Source organism: Gambusia affinis, linkage group LG02, assembly GCF_019740435.1.
Source record: "Gambusia affinis linkage group LG02, SWU_Gaff_1.0, whole genome shotgun sequence".
In the NCBI taxonomy this organism is placed as follows: Eukaryota; Metazoa; Chordata; class Actinopteri; order Cyprinodontiformes; family Poeciliidae; genus Gambusia; species Gambusia affinis.
Genome location: NC_057869.1, coordinates 24,390,623 through 24,406,077, shown reverse-complemented (window position 1 = coordinate 24,406,077; position 15,455 = coordinate 24,390,623). Strand labels below are relative to the sequence as shown.

Below are 15,455 nucleotides of genomic sequence, written 5' to 3'. Positions count from 1 at the left end.
AAAGATGGTTAATTTAATTCATATCCCACCTTCAGGACAACAGTTAGATTGGAAGATTGAACTGCAAAGTGCCTTAAACACGGCGTCTCCTCGTGGGTTTATTATGTGCTGTTATTTTTCTTTTTCTGCTTGTTTTAAAATTTCACCTCTTGAGGTAGAGGTTAGAAATAAACTTGCTGGAGAAAATATTAAACAGACACCATTTAGAAATGCCAAATATTGGTTGCTATGTGTGTTGCCCGCTGTCGTGAAGGACAATGCTGCATAGTGAATGTGCTTATTAGCAACTAGCATGTTGGCTGAAAAATTGAATAACCTATTTAATTAATTTCTACAGAATCCTTGTGAAATGCTACTATAAAATGCTAACTTATGTGCATTCATTAGAAGTTTTTAGCAAATTGCTAGCCATGCACAATTCTCATCTGCATTTCAAGAGCTGTTGTTAACTTCAGGTTTTACCCAGATGCCCTTCTTTCTGTAAAAACCTCAAACTGTCTTGCATTTGGTGGACAATCTAATTGGACATTAGCAATCATACTTTTTTAAAAAAGCACAGCTCCTACTACTACTTCAGAGACATCTAGACTGTTTTAACTCACAAGTGACGAGACAAGAAATCCAGCTATTTTAGGTAAATTGATGGTTACCCTTTTCCTGGTCGTTGGTTTTCAGTAACTCTTCAAAGTCCTCTGGAAACCTAAACACAAAACAGGTTTCAGCTGCGGTTCGGTCCATTTCATAAATCACATTACCTCTTTGCAGAGCTGAAGACGTTTTTCTAAACAAGCAATCATCACTGAGGCAAATTTAATTCAGAGCTTCATAATTAACCTGGCGAGGAAAACTCATTTAAGAGCGTTAGCTCACCAAACGAGCTCAGGTAAAGCTAAACCTGATTAAGCCGACAAAAAAAAACTTTGTTCTGTCTTTAAGGTGAGAAAATACTGTAATTTATTGGAGCCAAAGCAGCTCTCTATTTGAGTTGCTAAATTGGAGCTCACACATCAGTGCAATTAAACTCATCAAAGGAAAAGTGACTTTCTGGTTGAATTCACAATGTTAATTAGCCGGTTGGGATTTTTGAAATAAGTTATTGCTGTGTTTTATCTCGTGCCGTGGGTGAGTGATTCTCATAAAGACTAGAGTCTTTCTCTGTGTCTTCCTATCATATGCAATGTGTGGGTTGAAGTTGCAAACTAATTGCAAGGAAGGGTGTAACTAATGACTTCCACAAAGCTGCAGTGGATAATGTGTTGCTGTTTAAAATGCTAATTTCTCCTTGTTTATTCAGGTTTCCAACACACCAACCTTGAACTGTTCTCTGCTTGAATACATTTTAGCTCAGTTTCATTCTCTTTTTGGCTGAGGGATTATGGTTGCTTTGTTTGTCATTCTATATTAGACATATTTTCTCAACTTTTGCATTTTATGCTCCCGCAAATTACTTTTCATTACCTTCTTAATTATTTCTCTGTCTCCCATAACTTGACCACGTCTTCATCTTGAACTCCTCTGCTCCATTTGTAAAAAAAAAAAAAAGCCTTGCTGTAGCTCCCAACATGTGGAAAATATTTTTTTCAAATCACATGTGATTTCGGGCTGCACAGTGGCGCAGTTGGTAGAGCTGTTGCCTTGCAGCAAGAAGGTCCTGGGTTCGATTCTGCATGGAGTTTGCATGTTCTCCCTGTGCATGGTGGGTTCTCTCCGGGTTCTCCGGCTTCCTCCCACAGTCCAAAAACATGACTGTCAGGTTAATTGGTTTCTCTAAATTCTCCCTAGGTGTGAGTGTGTGTGTGAATGGTTGTGTGTCCTGTGTGTCTCTGTGTTGCCCTGCGACAGACTGGCAACCTGTCCAGGGTGAACCCGCCTCTCGCCCGGGACGCAGCTGGAGAGGAACCAGCAACCCTCCAGACCCCATTAGGGATGAAGGGTGTTCAGAAAATGGATGGATGTCATTTTGTCTCTTTTCAGTAGTGTGTGCATTTTTAAAATGAGAACGGTCATGGTCAGGTTTCCTCCAAAACAGCTGAGGTTGTGGTGGTGGCTGCTTTAGTGTTGGCCATAACCTTTAGAGCTGCCACAAGTGCCCCGCTGTAATCTATCAAGATCTAAACTTTACCCTGCGCTCCCTCGAATGCGTATCTTAGAGCGGCCACTGACATTAAAACTCAATTAGCAAGGCCACTTACTAAATAATACATTAGCAAAGTGCATTAGCTTCACATCTATTTCCCTGAGCACAGCCCTTGCTCCACCTCTCAATATGTCAAGCCCACAATTGTCTGGGAGCTAATGAAATGGGGTAATATTGGAATGGAGAGTTTTAGCAGTCAGCGTAGAGCACTATCATTTAACACTAGGATGAAAGAAACTCAGTGCCCATCTCAAAACAAACTTTCTGTTTTAAAAGCACTTATTCCAACCCAGGAAAATTGAATGATTGTTGCACTAATTATTTGACGCAGGTTGATACATGTTATTAATTGTTTTGACCGGGTGCTGTTGCTGGGCAAGCAACAACTTTGTTTTTAGACATTTTTGAACAGTTTTTCTTTGAAACTGCCACAGTATATTCTTCATCGCCGCTTTATGACCAGGATGGGCCAAAATATATTGTTTTTATTCCCTAAAGCAGGGGTTTTCAAAGTATGAAAGGGTGAGCCCCCCTCCAAGGAGCACAATGCCCCACCACCCCGTGGAGGGTGGAGTTAGTAAATCGCCACCTTCAGCCCCCGCTCTGGCCAAAACCAGTGATGGCATAGTTACTTTGAAAAAGTAACTTTAATCGGACTACTGATTACTCCTTGAAAAAGTAACTTAGTTATATTACTGACTACTTGACTTGGAAAGTAACTAAGTTACACTAAAAGTAACTTTTTAGTTACTTTCAGCAGCTGCTAACAACAACGCTCTGCCTCCTGTGAAAATCACATTGAGCTTTGTCGAAACTTAATTGTCAGCTATTTTAAAATGGTAACATCAACAATGTGTCTCCACTGATAAGGTTGAACTGAAGAGGAGATTGTACAAAAAATAAAAAACATGAGTAATTTGTGTGGTCCACTGTTGTCTGGAAAACTCTAAGAAGGATTTTAAAGCCCCCCCTCCCCCAGCCTCCAGATTCTGCGTTACGCCCCTGAGTTTGATGTCGCAGCGCACAGAGCTCCTCCTGCAGCTCCACAGCTCACATGGCTGCACAGATTTGTGACACTTACCGTAATATTAATAATTATAACGGTGCTAACTTGCCATTATAACTATTGCCAACTACGGACACGTTTATTCGTGGCTGTTTTCACGTTTAGTGCGCTGTTCATATTGGTCTCGATGTTTGCAGTTTTCTGGAGCGCAACTCGAAGCTAATTAAGTTGACATTAACAAAGACACAGCGGGACGGATCATCCGGGAAATGATGAAGACGGAGAGACTGACTAAAACTACCTTAATGACGGACAAATTCTGGGATTTATTATGAGTCTCTGCTTATTTCCAAGCCCAAATGAGCAACTTCACGTTCAAAAACGAGCCCAAAAAGGCGCAACCCGCCACTCATTAAATTTGCAAGCGACTTTTAAAAGATGAAGCCCAAAGCCGCTTATAATAATCGGACTTGGCGACAGAAACTCAAAATAGTTCCAGTTTTTCCACCAACAAAATGCGCATCTCCCCCCATTTTTAACATTTCTGTTGCATAGAGACGTCGGTCACTCGACAAGACGAGTAGAGGAAATACGATTAAATAACAAAAGAAGATAGTAACGCAAAAATGATTTTGATAAGTATCTGTAGTCTGACTACTGGATTTGAAATAGCAACGCGTTAGATTACTCGTTACGGAAAAAAGTGGTCCAACGTCAGTAACGTTACTGACATCACTGGCCAAAGCATCCTCTAAGGGGGGAAACATTTCCACTGATCCCCACTCCACACGCGCACCCCACAGTACCAACTTTTTCCTAAATCCACAGAGTTGATCGTGTGCGTAAAAGACGTTTCTCTCACTTCAGTAGACAGCAAGCAGATAGCTTTTCCGGTTTACTTTTTCCCTCGCACCGCGCCTCCCCTAAAGTACTCTGGCGCCCCCCAGGGGAGGCGCGCCTCACACTTTGAAAACCACCGCCCTAAAGATAACATTGATTGTTGATTCTGAAAATAGGTTTTTGAATGGTCTTTGCAATGCTGTCAGTTTTTATGAGCAACTCTTCAAAAACAACACAGTGTTAAATGCTTGTGTCAATATCACTCATTTGTATTAAAGTATCTGAAAATGTATAGAAATCTCAATTCAAGTAGCTGATTTTACATTTGATTGAAGCAAATACTTAAACCCTGGCTTCACGTCTCTGTAGATAAATTACGTCTGCTATAGAAATTAAACATATACAACATTGTCCAGTATATATGTAACATATTTTGAAGAGACACTATTGGGATTTAATGCCTCTTCAGGTTTGTGTTGAAGACATTTTGATGGGCAGTTCCTTATAAGTTTAGAAAAAGTACAGAACAAAACTGATATAATCTTATAATTTTTACCACAACTTGCCAAAATTTGAGATTCTGATTTAAAAAAAAAAAAGTAAAAAAGTATATTGCTATGACGATTGGGATTCAAAATATTGTGCAGCTCTACTGTGAATTTTACTGAATATCTTCGCATTCAGAGCTGGTTTCAAAATCATCATTAAGCCTCAGAGTGAAGCCCTGGGAAGAAAAGCAGCATTTCTCTGCAGCATTTCCTCTTCATCTGTTGCAGTCATATTCTCACTTGACAATATTTGTGTCATTATGAAAGCTTGTCAAAGCACCTCTAAATGGGAACACTTGTGGCTTTCTCACAATGGCATATCCATAACTTTTTAATTTGACTTTACAAAATCCTATTCAGGATTGCCACTGTTTAGCAGGGCTGTGCCATCTGCCATGGCACAAACAAAAGACAAACAAATACTATAAATAGATTACAGGAGGATTTATCCTTTAGCTACACAAAAGGAAGCTTCCAGTATTTATTCAGAGGAGAGAAATGTGCTAATCTGGCTTTGTTTCACTTGGAGGCATCGTTTGTCAGCCCAATGCCCGTCCTTGGCTCAAAAGCACACCAACTGTTAAAAAGGCTTTCTCTAATCCAGCGGGTCATCTACATTCATCCTTTCTGAACAATGTTGAAGCATTAACATGTGAGATGGAGGTAGCATAATTCTCCTGCAGGAGTCCTAAATAAACCGTCTCTGGCTACGGCCACCGTTAAAAACTATGAGCAATTACGAGCCGTAAACGATGAATACATTTGCAAGTAATTGTTGTTTTGCTTGTTATTCATGAACACCAGCCAGGAGATGAAAGTCTCTGCCAAAAACAATGGACGCTCAGGGTTTTAGCAGCCACAGAAAATATTGGAAGGCAATGTTGAGGGATGAACGCTAAGCCAAAGTGGGTTGGATGTTTTCCTTGCGCTTCTGGCCCAGCTTTGAGTTTCTGCAGCTGCCATTCATGTAACTTTGCTCAGGCACGGTGAACCGCTGGCTGATTTCTCAAAGGCTGCTGGGGTGATGACAATGTTGAGACCTCGGCCACACTTGTTGAAGTTCAGGGTGCATGGTCTTAAACCTTTTACTGGCCGACTCTTACCTTTGTTTTAAACTCACCCTGGTTTCACCTTCAGTTTTTAAATATGCAGTTTGTATGCCAACATTCATGTTGTTGAATTTAAATTGTGTCTGCAGTTGTTTGCACTTGTACTTTTTATACAACAAAGTAAATGTTACTATCTTTCAGTGAATTTTAGACGAGTTTGATTTTAATATTATGGAAGATATATATTTTCCCAGAAATGTTGAAAATTGATTTTAAAATTGATTTATAGAATTAATGAATTTCGCTCATATTAAAAAATGTTGTGTAATGACACCAGACACAGACGTAAGGGCTAAACTGCTTCAAGTACTTCAAATAACTTGATTGTTGAAAATAGGGTATAGGATGGGGAGGGTTAGGGTTAAGGTTAAAGGTCACAATCAGCATCACACTAGGTTGGGTTTTTTTTTCTCTCCAAATTGCTTTAAATAATAATTTTCCAAAATTTTCTGAAGGTTCTTTGCTGTTTTAGATTTGCTTTAAAACATTTTGGCTGTCTAATCACAGGGTAATTTCCTGGTGCCTCGGCCTGTAGAAGAGTCTGTCACAAACCTTTCAATCTGCCCCGCTCCTCCAAAACACACAAGTAACAATCAGTGAGACAGATCAAAACAATTCCACCTGCAGCTTTAGTAATAATGCCGTATGCAAAGATTTCGAAAGTCTGTGCTCATCACATACTGCAGCAATCCTAGTCACATTATTAGAATTTATTAGTTTTTTGGCTAGGTTTTTAACTTCTAAATGTCCTGGGCTTTCCCAGTTTAAATATTACTTAAATCCATCCTCTAATGTGCAGTAAGACATACAATAAATTTCTTTATGCAATTACTTGTGAAGGAGATGCGCTTTCCTTTTACACAGACTGCAGAAAACACCAGCGAGTATTTTGGGAGAACCAAGAGGTTTTCTGAAGGTTTCTGCCTTGGTGAGGGCTTCAAGAGTTCAACATACTGTATGCATTTACAACCAATGTAAAGCAAACAGAGTCTCAAGTTTTCTGCCTTAATTGTGAATCCATAGGTCTCTTATTGCAGTTCAATGATAATCTGCTCATTATTGTCAGATTACTATCAGTTTAACACTTTGCAACACTGGGATCTGAAGGCTTTAGCTTCTCCCAAAACAGGATTATTTTGGTTGTTAAAGTTATAAGAGTTAGTTTTAATTAGTGCACTAAATATTTTCTGCTTTTAATCTTGGCTACAACACATTCAGCCGGTTGGACTTCAGTCAGTATTGCATTCAGATCATGGAAATATGAAGGAACATAAATGTAATGGCATCAAATCCTGGCTAGAGATTTATTGTTTGGTACATTTTAAGTCACTGGATATGAGTGGGACTTTTCACAAGAGACAACGAAAGACGTCAGAGATATAAACGCTTTTGTTTTCAATTGATCTTCTAATAAAATAGTATTGCATACCTTTATCTTTTTACATTTTTATAAGGTTATTTTTAGGAGACGTATTGTCATTAAATGTGACCAATCATTTAGCTCTGGCCCTGGTCCTTTATTTATATTTATATTACTAACATTTATGCCTATTTCAGTGGCACACTTTGCACCTTGAAAACTGCAATAAATCACTTTGATACTTCTATAGTTTTTTATTTAAAATTAATAGTAGTTTAAGAAAATTTATCTTAGATTCTTTCTTCATTCAAAAAAAAAATAATATATGAGCAGTTTTTATTTGTCATAAATTAGCAACATTTCATAACATTTAAGAAAAGTTATAACAGAAGTCATGTTATATAAACTGTCCATTAGTTTAACAGTTTTGTGGAGATTATGCTGCTGTTGGTCTTTCTTTCTCCTCATTTTCTTAAACAGAAAAACAAACTCAAAATGCTGTATCTAAGAGCAGCCCTGATGGTCCCACGAAATTTAACAGGAGCTGCAGCACCAAGGTGCTAATCGCTTCTGCCTGATAAATTAGATTACACTGGGAAATGTCACCACCTTTATAAAACCAGGAGTTTACACAGTTTACCTGTCTAGAGGCTATAGGTGTCTTTTAATAATGTGGATGAGGAAATACACTGACCTTAAAGAGCCAATCGATTCTGCCCACCGGCCTAGAAAAGCTAGAAGTACTTTAGGACACGTGAGACTGTCTGACACCTGAGTCTTGGTCCAAACAAGATGATCTTAATAAAACTCAGAACACAATACATAAAAAAGTAGGTCAGGGGTTCTCAAGTCCAGTCTTTTGGAGCTACCATCCTACATTTTTTAGAAGCCCCCCTCTCCATCACACCTGACTCAAATGATTTCCTTCATTCCCAGTCCTCTGCAGAGCTGACTGGATGCCAGTGAGGGAATTCAGCTTTTTGATTCAGGTATGTTGGAGCAGGCAATCATCTAAAAGTTGCAGGATGATAGCCCTCGAGGTCTTGACTTGGGCACCTCTAAAGTACATCAGGTGTCAAGAGCTTAACCCAATCATACTGTTGTGGATATTTATGCAACCCTTAATACACTGACACACCGTTGAAAAGAAAGGTTTCCCAAAATTTCTCCACCACATTTTGAGAAACTGAAAGTCATGAAGAAAACTACCACTGAAGGGAATTGTTGTTCAACTCTTCTGTGTATTTCTGCATGCAGTTAGATCTAAATAGTTTTGTAATCTGTTACAGATCAGATGCACAAGCAGGCAAAAACCACTAAATTTGAATTTTCTCTTTAGGGGTTAAAAATGTTGACCATAAATAGTTCTTGACACGCCGTAACATTGTTTCTTTCCTTCAATGCCCTTGTTGTCAATCCAGCTCTTATTAAATCACAAAATTATGTGACTGACAAAAACTTTTATTGTTCTAATAGTCTGCCAAAGATAGTATTTTTGACATGGTTTATTGTGAGAAGCATGGTGGTTCTGAAGCATTACTGTGTGTGTTTAGTTCGAGGCGAAGCGAGCCTGACGTGATCAGACTACCTGTCAACCTTCAGGGAACCTTGTTCATGTTTTCACAAAACCAAATATTTGATGTTTGTGGTCTGTTTCACAGCAGTTCAGTTCTCAGAATTAAGCTTCAGGAAAAAAAAAAGTGAAAACAATATTTGGTTAGTTATCGAATATTGCCCAAATACCAGAGATGGCACCACACACAAACTTTCAAGCTGGTCCAGGCTGACCTTCAAGAACGACGTCATTCTGTTACAAGTCAGTGAGTCTGTGGCCAAGGCGCTGAAAGAGAGCATTTAAAACGGAGACTCTGATCAGATCACGTCACAGCAGGACTGACAAATTGCTAAAGCTCAGCTGGTTACACTGAAAACTGACCCTGAAAGAACAACGACCTTAAAGGTTCTTCTGAACGCACATCATTGCGTAAGTTGTTTAATCAGAGGAGGAGCTCTAAAGGTTATGTTGAGTTTTCAGGCTTAACTTTGAATGAGTTATTCACCTGCCCATGTTTAACTATGAATCTCAGCTACATAGCTTTAAATGCTTAATTGCCTTAGTGTTATTTACTTTTATGTGGGGGTCAACGTTAAATCACATTGTTCAAATACTTTGGTAGAGTTGATGTTATACACTGTCAAGATTGTTTAACTTTTAACAACAACTTTGCTGAGAACAGTTTATATTTTGGTCAACTCACTCATCTTTCTATTTATTAGTTTATTAGTAATCTTTCTGTGGTTTAACTGTGTGTTAATCAATTTGGTAAATTATATATGTTTTTTTTTTTTTTTTTACTGATTCAAATGCGAATTATGTTGCTTTGTTCTAAACTCTGGTGAAAGTAGTACCTCTATCACCATTAGATGGCAGCACTAGCCATGAAACACACACTCCCTTCGATGCCCTGTGCATGTTTTGACATCACCCCAAATCCCTGTTCATCTAGATCTGTCTTCTTTTCTCTTCTTGAATCTTCCTCTGAAAACATTCCCATTTATGGTAGGCAGTCAACTAAATAAACACTGAATCGTAGCTAACATACATAACCAACACAACTACCATAACAAACATAAAGTTAATTCACATTTTATGGATTGTTTGATGATCATTTAATTCTAAGTTGAATGGGGCGAGGTGGCAGATGTTAATTTCTTTATTCATTTATTTTGCCGTTGTGCACATTTGGTCGAGCTCTAACATCAAACTCCACTTGCAAAACTCCAAACTGCAGCAGAAAACGATGGCGCACTAAATGTGTAGCTGGAGTCAAAAATGTCACCAACTCATTGGCTGTTTTCCTTTTTCCATGTGTGCTACAACCGGAGGCACACTGGTCATATTGCCCACACGGTGTTCCTTTGCTGTTGATCTAATGCTAGTCAAACATTATTTTGAATGGCCAAATTCAATAGTGGCTGTGTTCAGCCTGACAATGTAAATATTAGCAGAGCACACAGAGGAGCAGGAGTTGCTATGTGTGTTTCTGTGTGCTGTGTGTCCTCTGTCCGTTAGTCCACAATAAAGACGGTCAAGACAAAAACACGGGCGAAGCGAGCAAAGAGGCAAGAATTTCGACACACTCTGACCCCCAGGCTCCCACTTGTTTAACAAAGAAATGTGTTATTTTTCTTTTAGTTTTTCTTTTAAGCTTTAGTCGGTGCAGATTACTAATTCTTCAGATTTATCTTTATTTATCCTGACTTATCAATGCAGTGCCATTTCAACCCTGGGCTAATAATCGTCCCACTTGGAAGAACAAAGTCTTCATATTTGTTTTGATGAGAGAGGTATTTTCTTCTACCCATAGTTCTTCCTACAAGTCGCCACATAAACAACACCTGGTCCCTCTCTGCAGCTGCAGACATACCTAGACTTCCTCCAGGGTAAATGTTAGATCAACCAAAAGCTAATGCAATGTTCCCGATATACATGCATACATTCTTGATCTCAAACGTATTTAAACTGCCACTGCAGGCAGTTAATGTGCAAACAAAATTAGATTTAGAAAAGATAAACTTTTATGTTCATGTTCTGTTTTTTTCCTGTATTTGGTCCAGGCCATCTGCTTGATGCTGTCACTGAGGCTGATGTATGTTTTTTCTGCGAGGCGTTCTTTGTCAGTATTTGGCAGTACATTATAGATGAGCTACTGGTGCATTTGCTGATGCCCACTCTGATACCAACATAGCCTCATCGTTGCAGTTTGAGTTGTTAATTTAATGCTTGCGGCTGTGTCCAGTTCAGTGGAGAGGATTTTGGTATTGCCTCACATTAAAGAAGTCTGAGGTTAAAGTTTTTGCCTTGGGGGCAAAATCCTGTTATGTGCAGGTGTGTGACTTCCCTAGGTATTTTGGTTTCCTCCCACAGTCCAAAACATTCAAATTGGGTTAATTGCAAGTTCTAGTTAACCTTTAAGTGTGTCTTGTTGGTCCCCAAAACCCTGAACAGGATTGGTCAGAAAAAAAAGTCTCACAAAGATGTGTTCTTGAGATAAGTGTTACAAAATTTGTTAGATCTGAAAAGGCAAATCTGTAAGGGTTTATCTTTATTTTCACAGTTCTGTCATCATTTGAATGATTTTATTTTATTTTATTTTTTTGCACGAAAACGAACAGAGTTGGTACAAGGTACAGCTGGTCAGCACTCTTTTCAGATATTTTTTGGGTAATTCTTTATTCAGTCTGTGATTTTGTTTACGACATTATTTAAAAGACAACGTGGAGACAATGCGTGACAGGAGGAGAGGCAAAGCTTGAGAAACACAATTTAGTAAATTCTGGTTTGGATCTAGATCAGACTGTGTACTTTTAAAAGTAAATGTACTACTTAAATAACTTGTCATTTTACTTTACATTCTCCATTCAGAACAGAAGTAGTCAGGACGACTTCCAAAACTCGAGAACTTACCTGCTACTGTGAGAAAAGAAAGTGCAGAGCAGCTGCGAAGTGTTTGACGTTTCATCTCAGGGGGTCAGAGGCGGGAAGTACAAGCATCTTCAGCTGGTTGAGAAGGATTCTCTTGAAATTATGTTTGTTCTGGGCACAGACACAAAACACCAGTGTAAGTGGTGGGCTTGGCAAGCAAATAAACAAACAGGCTAATATTGAATGTAGTTTGATGTTTGTTTATGAGCCATATGTGCCTGCTGTTTCTGCCAAACAAGTCGGACAGATTTCATCTCACTAATTTCCATTTAGTGTTTTTAGTAAAAAGTTCTCATGTTCACTGTCGCTGCCAGAATTGTACCATAAAGGAATTGACATTTAATTTTCCTTGCTGAATTATTTTAAAACGTTTGTGAGAGGATTGTTGTTGTTGCGTTCCTGATTATTGAGAAGAAATTAATGCTCGTTAGACATTTGCTACAGACCGGCTGGTTTATGTCTGTTTCTCAAAAGTTATTTAAGAAAATCAAGTTTTGCCTTGAATACTCCGAAATTACGTCCCTGTGTCGTTACTGAACGCTGGGCTCACCTGTCGATTTCTGCCTCCTTGTTAGCTCTTTCTCTTTTCACATGCTGGCATTGTTTTTTTATATTTTAGAAGCAGTCTGCAAGTCACTATAGGAAAAACGAACATAAGAGAGACTAGACAGAGATGCACCTCAGCGCATTAGCCACATTGGTATGTAGAGCATGTGTTGTATGAGTACATGGTGTGTAGTTTCAAAGGGAGGATGCCAGACGTGGAGGCATGGCTCAAGGCTCATTCTCATGCAGACCCACAGTGTGGGGCTGAGGCTAAGAGATAATTGCTGCTCTGAGGACTGGATGGCCTTGGAGCTCTCTTCATCTGGCGGTGCCAACCATCAAGCTGTCCATCATGCAGACCTGACGAGCGACGGCCTCTGAGGAGAAGCAAAGGCTATTACCGGCGTATGTGCACAGCTGATGCACAAGCAGGCAAAATTAACTTAACTTGCTTGCATACAAATTAAGGAACCGGCAAACACCCAGTCAACATTAACCTTGTGTGCCACCTCCCCCCTTTTTTTTATGTTCCTGCTCTCCCTTCCTTTCTCCTCCTCTTCTCTTGTATTTTCTAATCTCTCCTTCACACCTGCTGTCCGTGACATACATGTTTCCCTTGAGAGAAGAGGCTGAAGCTCAACTGAAGGGCTAAGGCTTAGTGTGGGAGGTGAAGAGAAGACATTTTAAGTGTCAATGCGGCTGTACTTTATGCTTCAAAGGAGGAGGATATCCACCCACAGGGCAACATTTCAGGATGAAAAGTGATGTCCTCTTGGTTTGCCGCACACCCTTGCAAACAGAGTGGACATCACAAACCCATCAACTTCTTTTTTTCTTTCTAGGGTTTAAGCAGGCAGTTGTATGAATAGTTGTCAGAGTTAATGACTTCAGGAATGTCTCCCACTTATTCACAGGTTGTTAAATCTGCATGTTTGGCTGTAAAATTAGCTCAAATTCATTAGGAAAAGACTGTTAAGACGCTAATTGTTAAGGTGCTAGAGCCTCTACCCGAGTGATTCGGCTGCTAGTTTATTCTGAAACTGGTGTGTGTTTTTTTTTCAGATCCCTTCACAGCTTGTGGAGCTCTAATGAGGGAGAAATTGGTGCTTGGTAAGCATTGTCAGATTTATGAGCCTGCAAGGCTCTCCAGCTCTGCACTGACAAACAGATTGGACTCTTGAAGGACTGGATCACATGGAAAATTAGAACCAATCCAACTGTGTATCAGTTATTCTGTTTAGTGAATTTGTAAAAATACCACATAAAACTTTTTGATAGGTTGCATTTAATAGTTGGAGTGTCATTTTACTGTGCGATTAAAAGTTGATTTCAATTTAAAGTGTCATCATCTCCTTACCAAACGGGGATGCTGTGATGGTGTTGCTGTAAAACTTTAATAAATAGCTGGAGTCTCTTTCTTTCTTTCTTTCTTTCTTTCTTTCTTTCTTTCTTTCTTTCTTTCTTTCTTTCTTTCTTTCTTTCTTTCTTTCTTTCTTTCTTTCTTTCTTTCTTTCTTTCTTTCTTTCTCTCTTTCTTTCTTTCTCTCTTTCTTTCTTACCAATGCTTAAACGGCTCCGAGGTAAAAACTTCCACATGGTCCATTTTATGAACATTTGAACTGAAATAACTCCAGCACCATCTCACATTAAAAATGTTCTGCCAATAGAAACATATTAGGCATATTTGGCTAAAGCACAGTGGGAGTGAAGTGTAGAGATAGTTTTATCAGATGTTCCCATGGCACTGAATTAAACGGGCTTTAAAAAGGATATATGTTGCCCTCGACTGCTATAAATAAAAATGAAGCAGTAAAAATCTGAGCAATGTATTTTAGCATTTTTGTGTGTTTTACATTGCATCGGGTTTACAAATGATTGTTTTGTTTTTTTATTTACCTTGGGACCACATTTTTTACAACAAAGCTGTGATCACATACATATTTCTATTGCATGTTAAAACTATTTAATAGATTCCACTCTGTCATATAGTTGAACCATTATTATGCATATTATTTTTGCTGTTTTCTTTTTTTTATACTAAGACTTGAGTTTTCTGGTGGGTGTGAATTTGTTACTCTGATCATTTCATCTGATTTCTGATCATTATCTCACCCTTGATGAAAGATGATGCTGTTTAAGATCATCATGGTCTGTTTAAGTAATCTCACTTTTCACATTAGTAATAATTAGACAGTGTCTGGCGTCAAATGCTCTCCCTTTCTAAATAATACCTAATTGTGCTTTAGATCAGGTAGATTGTTGGTTTTTCAGTTTTGGTTGTTGTGTAGAGACTATTTCTTTGAGCTCATTGTTGAAAAGCGGTGCTGAACTTGGTCTGGACAGGAAGCTTAAGCGCTCCAATAGTCTTTACGTTTTTATCCTGCCCTCTTCAGCCAGGACAGAGCCATTAAGAAACACTCAGGCTGTCGGATAGCTGAAGTTTTCTTCCCAGCAGTTTCTTTATTTATTTCTTTATTTATTTTTTGACAGGCCAGCATTTGTTCTCTTGCTGTGTGAACTAGTTTGAGTTTATAGTTCTGCTGTGCATGAGATGACAGCTCTCCCTTCAGCTGGGCTCCACTCTACATGTTGGACACCCACTACCAACAAAAACACAAAACCGTCAGCTGTTCCCAAGACTGCAAGCTTACATATGCAGCACTTATTATGCTGAGAAAACACCCAGGCTCTCATAGGGTGCACTATTTATTCCCACTACTATATTTTGACAGAAATGTAGTGTTTAGACTTATTTCTTATTCTGCCTCTCAATGTTTTTGATTAACTGGGGCTTTATTTCCATATTATTTTGGTCTGAAATGACACGTTCATTCTTCTCCTCAGGCTTGTTTTTTTTTTTTTTTAATCGGTGTAGTTAGCATATAAGCTGTTAACACAATAGCCTACAGGCATATGATGACCGTAGCTGCCCACGGTGGGTGTTTGTGGATAATCGACTTTGTTGAATTCCTTTAACGAGTTAATAAATGTACAATAATAAAAGTGGGTGTCAGTTTTTCTGTTACAATCTGAATCACATTTTCCTCCAACTCAACAAAAGCCCCACTTCTATCGGGACGGGAAAATACCCCCAGATTATGATGCTGCCATTTCCATGTTTCATTTCCATGTCGTAGTTCTTTTTTGTGCCAAACTTAAGTTTTGGAATTTGAACCAAAAGTCACACTTTAGTTTCATCAGACTAATCAATCTAGAGATTTTAGAATATTTTACCGACTTCCTGATGTTTTATCTCGATTAAATTCTTCTTAGTTCTGTCATAGAAAGAAAACTGAATATTTGTTTCATGTCAAAATATATTCAGTTTAATTGTCTAACACCAATATGCGTTTTCTCAAAGCAATATTAAAAAAAAAGACATTTCCATTCAAACATGCAGATGTTCTCTCTGAGTGTCCAGCAG

At 38.7% G+C, this 15,455-nt stretch overlaps 1 long non-coding RNA gene across 1 annotated transcript; it reads right to left on the bottom strand.

The window, feature by feature from the left end:
- Positions 1-8,600: 8,600 nt before the first annotated feature.
- LOC122841788 lies at positions 8,601-11,585 on the bottom strand. The gene is made up of 3 exons (XR_006372445.1): positions 11,469-11,585; positions 8,789-8,840; positions 8,601-8,683 (listed from the first exon to the last, which is right to left on the bottom strand). It is a non-coding gene; the product is annotated as an uncharacterized LOC122841788 (long non-coding RNA).
- Between the last annotated feature and the right edge of the window lie 3,870 nt (positions 11,586-15,455).